Here is a 19,354-nt window from a genome sequence, read left to right as displayed (position 1 = left end):
TACCAGAATCCTATTTCCCTCTTTGCAATCACACTGCCTGCGAGCCATTTGGGCCCTGCAGCGTAGTTGAGGACAAAACAGGATCATTTACATCAATACATCACGCCCTCGCATTCCTGTCATGGTAGTCATATTGTGGCTGGCGCCTGCTCTCAACAATTTCTTTCATGGTGGGATGTAAAGGAATAACCAGGTTTTGAGCGTCCTTTTCATTAGCAGCTCTGCGGGTGGAACCCCTGTGAGCGAGTGTGGTTGGGATCTATAGGCCAACAGGAGGTGTGATAAACGGCTTTGTAGGGAATCCCCTTGGATTCTGAGCATCCCCTGTTTGATTATCTGCACGGCTCGTTCTGCCTGGCCGTTTGAGGCTGGCTTGAACGGTGCCGTTCTGACATGGTTAATTCCATTGCCTGCCATGAAGTCCTGGAATTCAGTGCTTGTGAAGCACGGGCCATTGTAGCTGACCAAGACGTCCGGTAGACCGTGAGCGGCGAACATTGCCCGTAGACTTTCTACCGTGGCAGAGGATATGCTTGAATTTAAAATGTCACACTCGATCCATTTGGAGTAGGCGTCTACTACAACCAAAAACATTTTTCCCATGAAAGGACCTGCGTAGTCCACATGGATGCGTGACTAAGACTTGGCGGGCCATGGCCAGGGGCTAAGGGGGGCTTCCCTGGGCGCATTGCCCAGCTGGGCACACGTGTTGCACCTGCGAACACAAAGTTCCAGATCTGCGTCTATCCCTGGCCACCAAACGTGTGACCTGGCAATTGCCTTCATCATAACAGTGCCGGGGTGCTCATTGTGGAGTTCTCTGATGAATACCTCTCTGCCATCTGGGGCATGACTATGCGGTTTCCCCACAGAAGGCAATCGGCCTGAATCGAGAGTTCATCCTTGCGCCTGTGAAATGGTTTAAATTTCTCAGGGTATGCCCTGTACGTGGCTGCCCAGTCCCCATTCAGGACACATTTCTTGACTAGAGACAATAGCGGGTCTCTATTTGTCGAGACTTTAATCTGACGGGCTGTCACGGGTGAGCCTTCGCTTCTGAAAGCTTCAACAGCCATTACCATCTCAGCAGCATGCTCGGTAGCCCCTTCAGTGGTGGCTAGTGGGAGCCTGCTGAGTGCATCGGCGCAGTTTTCGGTGCCCGGTCTGTGCCGAATTGTATAGTCATAGGCGGCTAACGTGAGTGCCCACCTCTGTATGCGGGCCGATGCGTTTGCATTTATGGCCTTGTTGTCGGCCAAAAGGGACGTTAGGGGTTTGTGATCTGTCTCCAGCTCAAATTTCCTGCCAAACAGGTACTGGTGCATTTTCTTTACCGCATATACACATGCGAGCGCCTCCTTTTCTACCATCCCATAACCCCTTTCTGCCTGGGACAGACTCCTGGAGGCATAAGCTACCGGCTGTAACTGACCCTTGGCATTGACATGCTGCAACACACACCCGACACCATAGGACGACGCATCGCACGTTAACACAAGTTTCTTACATGGGTCATATAGCGTTAACCGGTTGTTGGAACATAACAAATTGCGTGCTCTATTAAAAGCCCTTTCCTGGCTGTCCCCCCAGACCCATTCACGACCTTTGCGTAGGAGCACGTGTAGCGGCTCTGGCAGCGTGCTCAATTTTGGAAGAAAGTTACCAAAATAGTTCAGGAGCCTCAGGAACGAACGCAGCTCCATCGTGTTACGGGGTCTGGGTGCTCTCTGGATCGCTTCCGTCTTGGACGCAGTAGGGCTGATCTCATCTGCTGCTACCCTCATCCCTAGGAATTCTACCTTTGGAGCTAGGAAGACACACTTCGCCTTTTTCAGTCGCAGCCCGACCCGGTCCAGTCTGCGTAGCACCTCCTCCAGGTTGTGGAGGTCTTCTTCAATAGCGTAACTCATGATGAGGATGTCGTCCTGAAAAACCACCGTCCCTGGAATCGACTTGAGATGGCTTTCCATATTTCGTTGGAAGATCGCGGCGGCCGAGCGAATCCCGAACAGACATCTGTTGTACTCAAACAACCCCTTGTGTGTCGTGATGGTGGTCAGCTTCTTTGACTCACTCGCCAGCTCCTGGGTCATGTAAGCTGAGGTCAGGTCCAATTTTGAAAAAGGTTTGCCACCGGATAGCGTCGCAAAGAGGTCCTCTGCTCTCGTTAGCGGGTACTGGTCTTGGAGTGACACCCGATTGATGGTGGCCTTGTAATCACCACATATCCTGACCGACCCATCCGCCTTGAGCACCGGCACAATCGGGCTCGCCCAGTCACTGAATTCGACTGGCGAGATGATGCCTTCCCTCAGTTCGCCTTCTATCTTTTCCCGCATCATGTATGGCACCGCTCTGGCCTTGTGATGTACTGGCCTGGCGTCCGGGTTTATGTGAATCACTACCTTGACCCCCATGAAAGTGCCGATGCCGGGTTGAAATAATGAGTCAAATTTGTCCAGGATCTGTGAGCATGATAATCGCTTCTCAGAGGAGATTGCATTGACATTGCCCCATTTCCAGTTCATGACAGCAAGCCAACTCCTCCCCAGTAGTGCGGGACCGTCCCCTGGGACAATCCAGAGTGGCAACCTGTTCTCCGAATCTTTGTGGGTCACGACTACCGTGGCGCTGCCCAGCACCGGAATGATCTGCTTTGTATAAGTCTGTAGCTGTGCGTCAATTGGCGATAATTTTGGCCTCCTGGCCTTGGACGCCCACAACTTTTCGAACTGTTTGATACCCATCAGGGACTGGCTGGTCCCCGTGTCTAGCTCCATTGATACTGGGATGCCATTGAGGAGCACTTTCATCATTATCGGTGGCGTCCTGGTGTATGAACTGTATACGTGCTCCACGTGAACTCGCTGAACTTCAGCTTCCAGCGATTTCCCCCAGCATTCATTTCTGCAATTTCTGCAGGTATTTTGCTCATCTCTGCAAACTCCGGCTGAGTGTGTGCCTCCACGCCTCCAACATGAGCTGTTGTTGGAAACAAAAGGTCCCTTGCCAGTAATCGTCCCTGACTGCCCCTGTTATTGTCCTTGAGTGCGTCATTAACAGGTGTTGATGGCCCCATTACTGGCCGCATTGTCCCTTGCAATGGCGTGAATCGCCGTTCAGCTTGCCATTGTCTCTGTCGAACTCCCCCTCTGGGTTCGACTACATGTTGGGGCATGCCCCGATTGCCCTTGTCTGCCTGGAGAACTGTGTGCTGCTTTAACAATGTTGAATCTCTGTCCCAACCATTCTTTAACACAGTACCTCTCGTCTGTTCTGCTAGTGGCCATGCTCGCGTGGTTTAAATCCCAGTTTCTCGTCGCCATTGATAGGTCCTTATTATACAGTATAAATGCACACGAGAGAAGGTCAGTCTGTGACCTGTCCTTTATTCCTTAGCACTCAAAGTGATGAAGGTGGGTGGAGCTTCCCCTTTTGTACCTGAAGGCCCAGGTTAGGAGTGTCTCCCACCTCGTGGTCATTGTTCTCACAGTGTACAACTTAGGTCAGTTTATACATGGGTTACAATACATGGGTTACAACACAGGAAGTTGTTGAGGCCAATTCACTAAATATATTCAAAAAGGAGTTAGATGTAGTCCTTACTACTAGGGGGATCAAGGGGTATGGCGAGAAAGCAGGAATGGTGTACTGAAGTTTCATGTTCAGCCATGAACTCATTGAATAGCGGTGCAGGCTCGAAGAGCCGAATGGCCTACTCCTGCACCTATTTTCTATGTTTCTATGCGTTTGTTTAAAAAACTTCTTTGACTTTATTGTTTCCCACCTTGACAGAGGCAGCGGTTCTCGTATTGGACTGTTCAGCCACGTAAGGGCTCATTTTAAGAATGGAAGCAAGTCTTCCTCCATTCCGAGGGATTGCCTATGATGATGATGATGATCATCATCAGACACTCCAGTGTAGCGCTGTCGGAGATGAGGTCTTTTGCATGAGACGTTAAACTGAGGCCCCATCTGCTCTCTCGGGTGGATGTAAAAGATCCCGTGGCACTATTTTGAAGAGGAGCAGGGGAGTTATCCCCAGTGTCCTGGGGCCAATATTTATCCCTCTATCAACATCACGAAAACAGATTATCTAGTCATTATCACATTGCTGTTTGTGGGAGCTTGCAGTACGCAAATTGACTGCCGCTTTTCCTACATTACAATTGAAAAAGTACTTCCTTGGCAATAAAGCGTATTGGGACATCCGGTGTCAGTGAAATGGTGCTATATAAAATAAAAGTATTTCTTTTCTTTAGGTGCAATTAAATTATACCATGGTCAATAGGAGAGGCATAGAAACATAGGCCCCAAGTTTCCACATGATTTGCTCCTGATTTTTAGGAGCAACTGGTGCAGAACGGAGTATCTTAGAAATCGGAATTCTCGCCATTTAGTTTGCTCCAGTTCTCGTCAGTTAGAACAGTTTCACTTTGGAACAGAATTTTTTTTTCAAAAGGGGGCGTGACCGGCCACTTACGCCTGTTTTCAAAGTTTCGGCAGTGAAAACTTACTCCAAACTAACTTAGAATGGAGTAAGTGAAGATTTTTGTAGGCTCGAAAAAACCTTGCCTACACTTTAGAAAATCAGGTGTAGGTTACAAATCAGGCGTAGGGAATGGCGGGGGGGGGTTTAAAGGGAAGTTTACAAACATTAAACACTTCAGTTTTACAAATAAAGAGCCATCATCAATAATAAATGATAAAAACATCAATAAATCAACCAATAAATCAATCAAAAAAAATTAATAAGAAATAATTTTTTTTTTAAATCAATAAATAAAACATTTTCTACTTACCGACTGCAGCACCGGGAGCCCTCCAACAGCATGCTGGGATGCCCCCCCCCCCCCCCCCCCCAGTGTGTCTCTGTCAGTGTCTCTATCTCTCTGTCTGTCTGTCTGTGTCTCTCATTCTCTGTCTGTCAGTGTCTGTGTTTCTGACAGCAAGGGTAGAGAGAGAGGAGGGGGGTAGAGGGAGAGGGGGGAGCAGAGGGAGGGAAGGGGGGAAAGGAGAGGGGGGAAAGGAGGGTGGGGAAAGGAGAGGGGGGGGAAAGGGAGATGGGGATGGGGAGAAAGGAGATTGGGGGGGAAAGGAGATGGCGGGGGGGGAAGGAGAAGGAGGAAGGAGGAGGGAGGCTGAATGGGCCCGGCCCGGCCGGCTTTGGGCAGGGCCCGTCCCCAGCACCAGATTTACAGGTAGGTGGCGTTGGGTCGGGTCGGGATCGCGGGTCGGGTTGGGGGGAGCGCGGGTCGGGGTCGGGGAGGTGGTGGGAGGGAGGTCGGTTCAGTTCGGGTCGGGGGGAGGTCGGGGAGAGGGAGGTCAGGTCGGGGAGAGGGAGGTCAGGTCGGGGGGAGGGAGGTCAGGTCGGTGGGAGGGAGGTCAGGTCGGGTCCAGTCGGGGGTGGGGGGGGAAAGCGGGAGTCGGGTCGGTGTCGGGTCCGGAGGCGGGGGGCGGGGGGGGAGGGAAGTGGGAGTCGGGTCGGGTCCAGTCCGGGGAGTCGGGTCGGGTCCGGTCCAGGGGCGGGGGTCGGGAAGCGGGAGTCGAGTCGGGTCGGGAGGAAGCAGGAGCTGGCCGTGGGAGGAGCCTTATTCACGCAGCCCCAGTGAGGCCATTGGACCAGGGCGAGGGGCTGCGTACTTCGGCCCCTCCCACACAGTTTTGGGCGCCTGGAGCTACTGCACATGCGCGCCCACTGTAGCGCGCATGTGCAGAGGTCCCGGCACTGTTTTCAGCGCAGGGACCTAGCTCCGCCCCCCCACTGCTCGTGCTGCGCTGCGCCGAGGGCCAGAGGACCTGCAGGGAGCTGGAGAAACTGGAAGTTTTTTTTAGGCGCACTTTGTGGCGCGAAAAACGGGCGTCCAGGTCGGGACTGCGCCGTTCTAGGCGCGGCTCGAAACTTGGGCCCTACAAGTCTGCAAGAAAAACAGGAGTACAAAGGACGCTACGGAATGCAAATTTTTGGATAACTGAGCATTTAGCATAAGGAATTATCTTTTGCACTGTCGACTCTGTGTGCAAATTAGTTGCCATTCAAACTCATCACCACAGCCAGTTAAACAAATCACCACATCGATAAGTGGATCTCAGAAGCAAGAAACTTATTCATACCTGGATATAAATATGCGAGCTAGAAGCAGCTCAGCAGAAGAAGGGCAGGCAACACAGGAAGAAACAGAAAGCAGCCATGGAAGGAAATGAACAGAAGCTGCAGAGAATGGCCAGAAGACGAACCAACAGGTCACGGAATCAACGACCATGAATCTCTGGTGATTGTGTGTCTAAAGTCAAATATCTCTCAGAAGTCTAGTCCTGTAGTTTTAGTTGTTTTTTGTTGCGTAATAAAACTGACACTGGTTAAGCCTAAGTTTTGTACCACGTGTTGTCCCTTCCCACTATGAGTTCCGAGATCTAAGAATCAGAGTAACGTGAAAAACAAACACCCTACATTGCAAGACGGTGCATCTCCATCCCCCTCCAGCACCATGGTGGAGCACAAACCTCCACACAGCAAACATCTGGGTGACACATCTGTGGACCTACGGCAGCCAGGCAGCCTGGCACCCGTTTGTGGACCCCACACAAGACCCAGAAGAATGTTCGAGAAAATAAGAAGGCATCGGTGGACAAGCAAATGTCTGATAATGTGCCACGACAGACCATGCTCCAACCCTACAAGAGCCATCAGTGGACTCGATACCTCCTGAACCAGCAAAACCCAGGAGTCATCACCAAATGGTCCGAAACAACACATTGCCTGAGAACGCTGCATCGATCCTTTAGACGCAACCTTTGACCTCCTGCTGAGGTTACCGCCAGAAAGAGCGTGTTGCACAAAAGATTCTACGCTCTGCTTGTGTTAATCAGCAGGCTGCACCAAAATATCGGTGTTGCCTGCGTTCCTTTTCGCGGGCAGCCATTAAGCTCAACCTGCAGTCACACTGGCCGTTTTCCAGAAAATCGAGTTTCTCAGCCACTTTCTTTAAATATTCCTCCTTTAATACTTGGCATTGTCTCTGGAAAAAGTTAGTATTGCAACAGATGGGGTAAGTACCCAAAAGTAAGGATAGCCCATATTAGTTTGGTTGTTTTGCATTAATAAATTCATACATAAATAAATCAGATACAATGGAAAATGTATTGCTTAGATCGATTTATAATCGTGTTATTTTGGCAGGGTTATTTCTCCATCAGATTTCTTCCCTTCTCTCCTGAAAGCATTCCTACTTTCTGGGGTAAAATTCCACCGGCACTGCTAGCCTCCAGCACCACTCCAAGGTGACTACTATTCATGTTTGAACATTGACAGTGGATGTTAGTCAGTAGGGTATTGAATTATGGGGTGGGAAGGGCTGGCACTGAGCTAAGCCTTATCCAACAACTACACATGGGCACTTCCTGTAGGGGTTGATGGATAGCAAATCAAAAAGTGGGAATCTTAGCTAATATTCCTCTCATTTTCCAACGGGTGCCATGGCGAAAGGTAGCGGCAGAGGTTGGGGACTGAAGCTGGGACCTTGCTTTCCAATATGATTTTGATTCTTGCTAGTTAAATTCACTGAGACACTGTGGAGTTTGATGCATGTAATATTGTTTTAAACTTAAAAGAACCACTCCATGCTCCACCAACGCCTCTCCACCAATGTCCAGCTGGGTGGGACTGCACTCGCCTGGTTCCATTCTTATCTCTCTAATCGTAGCCAGAAAATCTCCAGCAATGGCTTCTCTTCCCACTCCCGCATCATTACCTCTGGTGTCCCCCAACGATCTGTCCTTGGTCCCCTCTTATTTCTCATCTATATGCTGCCCCGAAAACATGGAGTCAGTTTCCACATGTACGCAGACGACATCCAGCTCTGCCTCTCCACAAAGAAGCAAAGAGTAGGAATAAATGGGTACTTTTCGGAATGGCAGGCAGTGACTAGTGGGGTACCGCAGGGTACTGTGCTGGGGCCCCAGCTGTTTACATTGTACATTAATGATTTAGACGAGGAGATTAAATGTAGTATCTCCAAATTTGCGGATGACACTAAGTTGGGTGGCAGTGTGAGTTGCGAGGAGGATGCTATGAGGCTGCAGAGTGACTTGGATAGGTTAGGTGAGTGGGCAAATGCGTGGCAGATGAAGTATAATGTGGATAAATGTGAGGTTATCCACTTTGGTGGTAAAAACAGAGAGACAGACTATTATCTGAATGGTGACAGATTAGGAAAAGGGAAGGTGCAACGAGACCTGGGTGTCATGGTACATCAGTCATTGAAGGTTGGCATGCAGGTACAGCAGGCGGTTAAGAAAGCAAATGGCATGTTGGCCTTCATAGCGAGGGGATTTGAGTACAGGGGCAGGGAGGTGTTGCTACAGTTGTACAGGGCCTTGGTGAGGCCACACCTGGAGTATTGTGTACAGTTTTGGTCTCCTAACTTGAGGAAGGACATTCTTGCTATTGAGGGAGTGCAGCGAAGATTCACCAGACTGATTCCCGGGATGGCGGGACTGACCTATCAAGAAAGACTGGATCAACTGAGCTTGTATTCACTGGAGTTCAGAAGAGTGAGAGGGGACCTCATAGAAACGTTTAAAATTCTGACGGGTTTGGACAGGTTGGATGCAGGAAGAATGTTCCCAATGTTGGGGAAGTCCAGAACCAGGGGTCACAGTCTAAGGATAAGGGGTAAGCCATTTAGGACCGATATAAGGAGAAACTTCTTCACCCAGAGAGTGGTGAACCTGTGGAATTCTCTACCACAGAAAGTAGTTGAGGCCAATTCACTAAATATATTCAAAAGGGAGTTAGATGAAGTCCTTACTACTCGAGGGATCAAGGGGTATGGCGTGAAAGCAGGAAGGGGGTACTGAAGTTTCATGTTCAGCCATGAACACATTGAATGGCGGTGCAGCCTAGAAGGGCTGAATGGCCTGCTCCTGCACCTATTTTCTATGTTTCTATGTTTCTATGTTTCTCTCGACCCCTCCATGGTATCTGAATTGTCAGATTGCTTGTCTGACATCTAGTACTGGATGAGCAGAAATATTCTCCAATTAAATATTGGGAATACTGAAGCCATTATCTTTGGTCACCGCCACAAACTGCGTTCCCTAACCACTGACTCCATCCCTCTCTCTAGCATCAATCTGAGGGTGAACAAGACTGTTCGCAACCTAGGTGTCACATTTGACCCTGAAATGAGTTTCCAGCCACATATCCGCAGCATAACTAAAACCACCTTTTTCCATCACCGTAACATTGCCCGCCTCTGCCTCAACTCTTCTGCTGCTGAAACCCTCATCCATGCCTTTGTTACCTCTCTACTTGACTACTCCAACTCACTCCTGGCCGGCCTTCCACATTCCACACTACATAAACTTGAAGTCATCCAAAACTCAGGAGCCCGTGTCCTAACCCACACCAAGTCAAGATCATCCATCACCCCTGTGCTTTCTGACCTACATTGGCTCCCAGTTAAACAACGCCTCGATTTCAAAATTCTCATCCTTGTTTACAAATCACTCCATGGACTTGTCCCTCCCTATCTCTGTAATCTTTTTCAACCTGACAATCCCACAAGATCTCTGCGCTCCTCAAATTCTGGCCTCTTGAACATCCCTCATTGTAACTGCTCAACCATCGGTGGCCGTGCCTTCAGCTGCCTGGGCCCTAAGCTCTGAAATTCCCTACTAAACCTCGATGCCTCTCTACCTCCCTTTCCTCCTTTAACATGCTCGTTAAAACCTACCTCTTTAAACAAGCTTTTGATCATCTGCCTTAATTTCTTCTGTGGCTCGGTGTCAAATTTATCTGATGTCTGTAACACTGTTGTGAAGCGCCTTGGGACATTTTACTAAGGTGCTATATTATTATTATTATTATTATTATTATTATGCTTATGTGAGAATCCAGCAGTTTATAGTTGATACCATACCCTTAAAATACATTGTTGGCGAAGATTTAACACTTATACTAATTATTTGTAGTCTGAAATTGAAAAATAAAATTGAATCTAATTCTAACAGATTAGTATTCTAAAAGACCAATTAATGGGACAGTTCTAGTCAAAATAAACCAGATTGCAATTATATGCACTTTGAAGAGCCACTAACCATATGGCATGTGTCAAACATTTGGAGTTGGCTTTAATTCCTCCTACTCTTGCCTTAATAAAAGTCCCTTCTCTGAAAAATATGATTTTGCTATGAGTTATTGCAGCCATGGGACTTATTATTTTTCAAGGTGATACAATACCTGATGTATTCTAGTAAATTGAACTACAGTACGTGGACGATGCTTGTGTCTGCGCACATTCAGAGGCTGAACTCCAAGTCGTCGTCAACACCTTCACCGAGGCGAACAAAAGCATGGGCCTCCACCAACCTGACCCCACAACACAGCACAGCCCTACTGGTCATCAGGATCCACGGTGCGGCCCTGGACAACGTGGACCACTTTCCGTACCTCGGGAGCCTATTATCAGCAAGGGCAGACATCGACGATGAGGTTCAACAGCCTTCGGCCGCCTGAGGAAGAGAGTGTTCGAAGATCAAGCCCTCAAACTGGCACCAAGCTAATGGTCTACAGGGCTGGAGTGATACCCGCCCTCCTGTATGGCTAAGAGACATGGACCATATACAGTAGACATCTTCAATCGCTGGAGAAATACCGCCAACAATGCCTCCACAAGATCCTACAAAGTCCCTGAGAGGACTGACGCACCAACGTCAGTATTTTCAATCAGGCCAACATCCCCATCATTGAAGCACTGACAACACATGACCAGTTCCGTTGGACAGGGCCACATTGTTCATATGCCAGGCGCAAGACTCCCAAAGCAAGCGCTGTACTCGGAACTCCTACACGGCAGGCGAGCCCAGGTGGGCAGAGGAAACATTACAAGGACACCCTCAAAGCCTCCTTGATAAAATGCAACATCCCCACCGACACCTGGAAGTCCCTGGCCAAAGCCCACCCTAAGTGGAGAAAGAGCATCTGGGAGGGCACTGAGCACCTCGAGTCTCGTCACCGAGAGCATGCAGAAATCAAGCGCAGGCAACAGAAGGAGCATGCGGCAAACCAGACTCCCCACCCACCCTTTCCTACAACCACTGTCTGTCCCACCTGTGACAGAGACTGTAATTCCCGCATTGGACTGTACAGTCACCTGAGAACTCACTTTTAGAGTGGAAGCAAGTCTTCCTATGATGATGATATTCTAGTAAATCTATGGTCCAACTATATGGAAGTACTTCTTCCTGAAAGTGTTCTGCTGTGCTACCTTGTTGCCTTGCTGTTGTAAAAACCCACTGATGATATTGCAAAGCAATTTCCTCTAATATCAGATTGATTTTAAGAAACATAGAAACATAGAAATTAGGTGCAGGAGTAGGCCATTCGGCCCTTCGAGCCTGCACCACCATTCAATAAGACCATGGCTGATCATTCAACCTCAGTACCCCTTTCCTGCTTTCTCTCCATACCCCTTGATCCCTTTAGCCATAAGGGCCATATCTAAATCCCTTTTGAATATATCCCACGAACTGGTCTCAACAACTTTCTGCGGTGAGAATTCCACAGGTTAAAAACTCACTGAGTGAAGAAGTTTCTCCTCATCTCAGTCCTAAATGGCTTACCCCTTATCCTTAGACTGTGACCCCTGGTTCTGGACTTCCCCAGCATCGGGAACATTCTTCCTGCCTCTAACCTTTCCAGTCCCGTCAGAATTTTATATGTTTCTATGAGATCCCCTCTCATTCTTCTAAACTCCAGTGAATACAAGCCCAGTCGATCCAGTCTCTCCTCGTATATCAGTCCTGCCATCCCGGGAATCAGTCTGGTGAACCTTCGTTGCACTCTCTCAATAGCAAGAACGTCCTTCCTCAGATTAGGAGACGAAAACGAACACAATATTCCAGGTGAGGCCTCACCAAGGCCCTGTACAACTGCAGTAAGACCTCCCTGCTCCTATACTCAAATCCTCTCGCTATGAAGGCCAACATGCCATTTGCCGCCTTCACCACCTGCTGTACTTGCTTGCCAACTTTCAATGACTGATGTACCATGATACCCAGGTCTCGTTGCACCTCCCCTTTTCCTAACCATTCAGGTAATATTCTGCCTTCTGGTTTTTGCCACCAAAGTGGAGAATCTCACATTTATCCACATTATACTGCATCTGCCATGCATTTGCCCATTCACCTAACCTGTCCAAGTCACCTTGCAGTCTCTTAGCATCCTCCTCACAGCTCACACCGGCACCCAGCTTAGTGTTATCTGCAAACTTGGAGATATTACATTCAATTCCTTCATCTAAATCATTAATGTATATTGTAAATAGCTGGGGTTCCAGCACTGAACCTTGCGGCACCCCACTAGTCACTGCCTGCCATTCTGAAAAGGACCCATTTATTCCAACTCTCTGCTTCCTGTCTGCCAACCAGTTCTCTATCCATGTCAATACATTACCCCCAATACCATGTGCTTTAATTTTGCACACTAATCTCTTGTGTGGGACCTTGTCAAAAGCATTTTGAAAGTCCAAATACACCACATCCACTGGTTCTCCCTTGTCTACTCTACTCGTTACATCCTCAAAAAATTCTCGAAGATTTGTCAAGCATGATTTCCCTTTCATAAATCCATGCTGACTTGGACCAATCCTGTCACTGCTTCCCAAATGCTCTGCTACTTCATCTTTAATAATTGATTCCAACATTTTCCCCACCACTGATGTCAGGCTAACCGGTCTATAATTCCCTGTTTTCTCTCACCCTCCTTTTTTAAAAAGTGGTGTTACATTAGCTACCCTACAGTCAGTAGGAACTGATCCAGAGTCAATAGAATGTTGGAAAATGACCACCAATGCATCCACTATTTCTAGGGCCACTTCCTTAGGGCCACTCTGGGATGCAGCTTATCAGGCCCTGGGGATTTATCGGCCTACAATCCCATCAATTTCCCTAACACAATTTCCTGACTAATAAGGATTCCCTTCAGTTCCTCCTTCTCGCTAGACCCTCGGACCCCAAGTATTTCCGGAAGGTTATTTGTGTCTTCCTTAGTGAAGACAGAACCAAAGTATTTGTTCAATTGGTCTTCCATTTCTTTGTTCCCCATTATAAATTCACCTGATTCTGACTGCAAGGGCCCTATGTTTGTCTTCACTAACCTTTTTCTCTTCACATATCTATAGAAGCTTTTGCAGTCAGTTTTTATGTTCCCGGCAAGCTTCCTCTCATACTCTATTTTCCCCCTCCTAATTAAACCCTTTGTCCTCCACTGCTGAATTCTAAATTTCTCCCTATCCTCAGGTTTGCTGTTTTTTCTGGCCAATTTATATGCCTCTTCCTTGGATTTAACACTATCCCTAATTTCCCTTGTTAGCCACGGTTGAGCCACCTTCCCCATTTTATTTTTACTCCAGACAGGGATGTACAATTGTTGATGTTCATCCATGTGATCTATAAATGTCCGCCATTGCCTATCCACCATCAACCCTTTAAGTATAATTTGCCAGTCTATCCTAACCAATTCACGTCCATACCATCGAAGTTACCTTTCCTTAAGTTCAGGACCCTAGTCTCTGAATTAACTGTCTCACTCTCCATCTTAATAAAGAATCCTGCCATATTATGGTCACTCTTCCCCAAGAGGCCTCGCACAACAAGATTGTTAATTAGTCCTCTCTCATTACACAACACCCAGTCTAGGATGGCCAGTTCTCTAGTTGGTTCCTCGACATATTGGTCTAGAAAACCATCCCTAATACACTCCAGGAAATCCTCCTCCACCGTATTGTTACCAGTTTGGTTAGCCCAATCTATATGTAGATTAACGTCGCCCATGATAACTGCTGTACCTTTATTGCACACATCCCTAATTTCTTATTTGACGCCATCCCCAACCTCACTAATACTGTTTGGTGGTCTGTACACAACTCCCACTAGCGTTTTCTGCCCTTTGGTATTCCGCAGCTCCACCCATATAGATTCCACATCATCCAAGCTAATGTCCTTCCTTACTGTTGCGTTAATTTCCTCTTTAACCAGCAACGCTACCCCACCTCCTTTTCCTTTCTGTCTATCCTTCCTGAATGTTGAATACCCCTGGATGTTGAGTTCCCAGCCTTGGTCACCCTGGAGCCATGTCTCCGTGATGCCAATTATACCATATTCTTTAATAGTTGCCTGCACAGTTAATTCGTCCACCTTATTATGAATACTGCTTGCATTGAGACACAGAACCCTCAGGCTTGTCTTACAACACTCTTTGTCCCTTTAGAATTATGCTGTAATGTGACCCTTTTTGATTTTTGTCTTGGATTTCTCTGCCCTCCACTTTTACTTTTCTCCTTTCTATCTTTTGCTTCTGCCCCCATTTTACTTTCCTATGTCTCCCTGCATCAATTCCTATCCCCTTGCCATACTAGTTTAACTCCTTCCCAACAGCACTAGCAAACACTCCCCCTAGGACATCGGTTCTGGTCCTGCCCAGGTGCAGACCGTCCGTTTTGTACTGGTTCCACCTCTCCCAGAACCAGTTCCAATTTCCCAGGAATTTGAATCCCTCCCTCTTGCACCATGATAGCACACTGCTCTCGGGTATCTATTGGAGGCTGAGGTGGCAATACCATTAGAGATGGCATCGAGAGTCAGCAACATTATGGCTCCTTCCCCTTTGAACAGCAAACTCCTACATAAAAAGGATTGAGCCCCACTCCAGAGACTTGAGCGCATAATCTAGGCTGAGCAATGCAGAACCGAAGGAGTGCTGTACTGTCGGATAAGATGTTAAGTCAAGGCCCTGTCGGCTCTCTTAGTTGGATATAAATGATCCTACGGCACTATTTGAAGAAGTGAAGTGGGTTACTCCCGGTATTCTGGCTAACATTTATCGCTCAGTGAACATCACTGAAAACAAAATATCTGGTCATTTGACTCATTGCTGTTTGTGAAGCACCGTGAGACATCCTGAGGTTGTGAAAGGTGCTATATAAATACCAGTTCTTTCTTTTTCTTTCTGCAAATTTGATTTAAGCAATGTGTTTTTTTTTTAAACTGCTAAACGCGATTACGTTATTTTGTACGCTTGATTTAAAGGGTAGTCTACCACACTTAATTTAAGTTCAAATGAATGATGAGCACCCTTTAATAAATTAATTGGCACAAGCCAAGGCATTTTCCGCATGTTCATATTAAGGAAGTCGGAAGCAGAATGTAAATGAGCACTTGATGTGCCAGAACACTGAAAGTCAGGGCACGAGACCATCTTGCAACATGATTTCAGCACTTTTCAAAACTGAAATGAAATTGGCTATTAATATTGGGAGGATGGGCTTGATGCAGAAGTTAAGAAGAAGATTTGATTTAGCAGTTTAACAATTTTTTTAAGTTGCAATTTTAAATAGTTAAAAAAGAGAGAGAGAGGGAGAGTCAGAGAGACGAGAAATGAAGGTCCCTGTTCAGGGCTAAAAGTAGGCTGCCAGTCATGTGACGCAGAGGTCGTGTCCTCCTTCAGGCTTCCTCCTGGCAGAATAATTTCTCCAAAAATGGGGGACTCAGCAGCAACAGGCCTGTACATTCCAGTCGGCTCTCACAGAGCTGTGATATTTAACTGGCAACTTTCCCTCACATCTTCAGCGCAGGCTTCCATTGCTGATTTAATATCAAGGGCAGCACAACGGGATAGATATGGGGAGAGGAGATTTAATAACAGCAACTGGAGCCAAGGCTGAAGTTGGGACAGGAGAGTTTCCATTTAAATATTCACATCAGAGGAGTGGTACAACAGCTGCACATTGGTTGAAATGTAAAAGAACAAAGAAAACTGACCAGCTGACATGAAAGTGAGAATTATTAGTGGATACAAACTTTGTAAAAAAGAAAGACTTGCATTTTTATAGCAACTTTCAGACATCCACAGTGCTTTACAGCCAATTAAGTACTTTTGGAGTGTAGTCACTGTTGTAATGGGGAACGCGGCAGCCAAATTGCACCCAGCAAGCTCCCACAAACAGCAATGTGATAATGACCATCCATAATAAAGTAATGTGATTGAGGACTGTAGACGTGAATAAGTGTGACCTGGTCTCTTTATTCTAACTCCAAAGTGCAGGTACAGCATGGGAGGCCTGCTTATATACAGTGCTCCCAAGGGATGCTGGGATCCCTTGGGACTCCAACAGGTACGCCCTCTGGTGGCGGTAGAATACTGGTTACATAGGGTTGCATACATAACATCACTCCCTCCCAAAGTCAATAGTACATTTATTTACAGGGTGAGACGATCTGGGGCCTTTCGCTCCCTAGTCGATCATTTCGGTACAAATGCAGGTGTAGATGAGTTGGTTGATTCTTCGCTGGGCTGCTATGCAGCTGGCCTTGCTGGGGATGAAGAGTTCAGCTTTATGGTAAACCGTGATGTCGGTTGCCACTTGTGTGTGTGTGTGTGTCGGAGGATCGAAGTTGGTGGTGTTCTCTTCGGATTGCTCGTGGCTGTCTGTGAATCGCAGTTTGGTTTGGTCCAAATGCTTTCTGCAAGTTAGTCCATTTGCGAGTTTGACCTGAAACACCCTACTCCCTTCTTTGGCTATGACAGTGCCAGCAAGCCATTTGGGACCATGTCCATAGTTGAGTACAAATACAGGGTCATTGACTTCAATATCGCGTGACAAATTTGCGCGATCATGGTACACGCTTTGTTCATGCCGCCTGTCCTCGACATGATCATGGAGATCAGGGTGGATGAGAGAGAGCCTTGTTTTGAGCGCTCTTTTCATGAGCAGCTCGGCTGGGGGATCCCTGGTGAGCGAGTGGGATCTGGTGCAGTAGCTGAGCAGGACTCAGGACAGGCAGGTCTGCAGGGAGCCTTCTGGCACGCGTTTCAAGCTTTGCTTCATGATTTGGACTGCCCGTTCTGCCTGGCCGTTGGATGCGGGCTTGAGCAGGGCAGATGTGATGTGCTTGATCCCATTGCGGGTCATGAATTTCAAGAATTCAGCACTGGTGAAGCACGACCCATTGTTGCTGACAAGGACATCGGGCAGGCTGTGCGTGGGAAACATGGCTCGTAGGCTTTTTATGGTGGCAGTGGACGTGCTTACAGACATTATTACACACTCAATTTATTTTGAATAAGCATCCACAACAACCAAGAGTATTTTGCCTACAAATGGGCCAGCAAAGTCAACGTGGATCTTAGACCACGGTTTGGAGGGCCATGACCACAAACTTAGCGGTGCCTCCCTGGGTGCATTGCTCAGTTGAGAGCAAGTGTTGTATTGGCGTACGTAAGACTCCAAATCTGAGTCGATGCCTGGCCACCACACATGGGATCTGGCTATAGCTTTCATCATTACTATGCCTGGGTGGGTACTGTGTAGGTCACATATGAATGTTTCCCTGCCTTTCTTAGGCAAAACCACGTGAATACCCCACAAAAGACTGTCCACCTGTATGGACATTTCGTTTTTGCGCCGCTGGAACAGCTTGATCTCTTCATGCATCTCCGCTGGGGCACTGGAGCAGCTCCCATGGGGGACACAGTTTTTTTTACAAGGGACAGTAAAGGATCCTGGCTGGTCCAGATCCTGATCTGGCAGGCCGTAATGGGTGACTTTTCGTTTTCAAATGCATCCATCACCAAGAGCAAGTCTGAAGGCTGTGCCATTTCCACCCCGGTGGTGACCAATGGTAGCCGACTGAGAGCATCAGCGCAGTTCTCTGGACCTGGTCTGTGGTGGATTACATAGTTATATGCAGACAATGTGAGTGCCCATCATTGGATGTGAGCAGAGGCATTGGTATTAATCCCTTTGCTCTCTGAGAATAGCGATACGAGCGGCTTATGGTCAGTTTTCTATAAATATGTGAAGAGAAAAAGATTAATGAAGACAAACGTAGGTCCCTTGCAGTCGGATTCAGGTGAATTTATAATGGGGAACAAAGAAATGGCAGACCAATTGAACAAATACTTCGGTTCTGTCTTCACGAAGGAAGACACAAATAACCTTCCGATTGTACTAGGGGACAGTAGGTCTCGTGAGAAGGAGGAACTGAAGGATATTCTTATTAGGCGGGAAATTGTGTTAGGGAAATTGATGGGATTGTAGGCTGATAAATCCCCGGGGCCTGATAGTCTGCCTTCCAGAGTACTTAAGGAAGTGGCCCTAGAAATAGTGGATGCATTGGTGATCATTTTCCAACAGTCTATCGACTCTGGATCAGTTCCTATGGACTGGAGGGTAGCTAATTGTACCACCACTTTTTTAAAAAGGAGGGAGAGAGAAAACGGGTAATTATAGACCAGTTAGCCTGACATCAGTAATGGGGAAAATGTTGGAATCAATCATTAAGGATGAAATAGCGCATTTGGAAAGCAGTGACAGATCGGACCAAATCAGCATGGATTTATGAAAGGGAAATCATGCTTGATGAATCTTCTGGAATTTTTTGAGGATGTAACTGGTTCTCCCTTGTCCAACAGAATGGACAAGGGAGAACCAGTGGATGTGGTGTATTTGGACTTTCAAAAGGCTTTTGACAAGGTCCCACACAAGAGATTGGTGTGCAAAATCAAAGCGCATGGTATTGGGGGTAATGTACTGACGTGGATAGAGAACTGGTTGGCAGACAGGAAGCAGAGAGTCGGGATAAACAGTTCCTTTTCAGAATGGTAGGCAGTGACTAGTGGAGTGCAGCAGTGACTAGTGGAGTGTCGCAGGGCTCAGTGCTGGGACCCCAGCTCTTTACAATATACATTAACGATTTAGATGAAGGAATTGAGTGTAATATCTCCAAATTTGCAGATGACACTAAACTGGATGGTGGTGTGAGCTGTGAGGAGGATGCTAAGAGGCTGCAGGGTGACTTGGACAGGTTAGGTGAGTGGGCAAATGCATGGTAGATGCAGTATAATGTGGCTAAATGTGAGGTTATTCATTTTGGGGGCAAAAACACGAAGGCAGAATATTATCTGGATAGCGGCAGATTGGGAAAAGGGGAGGTGCAATGAGACCTGGGTGTCATGGTTCATCAGTCACTGAAAATGGGCATGCAGGTATAGCAGGCGGTAAAGAAGGCAAAAGGCCCTTCATAGCTAGGGGATTTGAATATAGAAGCAGGGAGGTCTTACTGCAGTTGTACAGGGCCTTAGTGAGGCCTCACCTGGAATATTGTGTTCAGTTTTGGTCTCCTAATCTGAGGAAGGATGTTCTTGCTATTGAGTGAGTGCAGCGAAGGTTCACCAGACTGATTTCAAGGATGGCTGGACTGTCATATGAGGAGAGACTGGATCAACTGGGCTTTTATTCACTGGAGTTTAGAAGGATGAGCAGGGATCTCATAGAAACGTATAAGATTCTGA

Source organism: Pristiophorus japonicus, chromosome 21 (genome assembly GCF_044704955.1).
Source record: "Pristiophorus japonicus isolate sPriJap1 chromosome 21, sPriJap1.hap1, whole genome shotgun sequence".
Taxonomy (NCBI): Eukaryota; Metazoa; Chordata; class Chondrichthyes; family Pristiophoridae; genus Pristiophorus; species Pristiophorus japonicus.
This window is presented reverse-complemented; position numbering follows the sequence as displayed.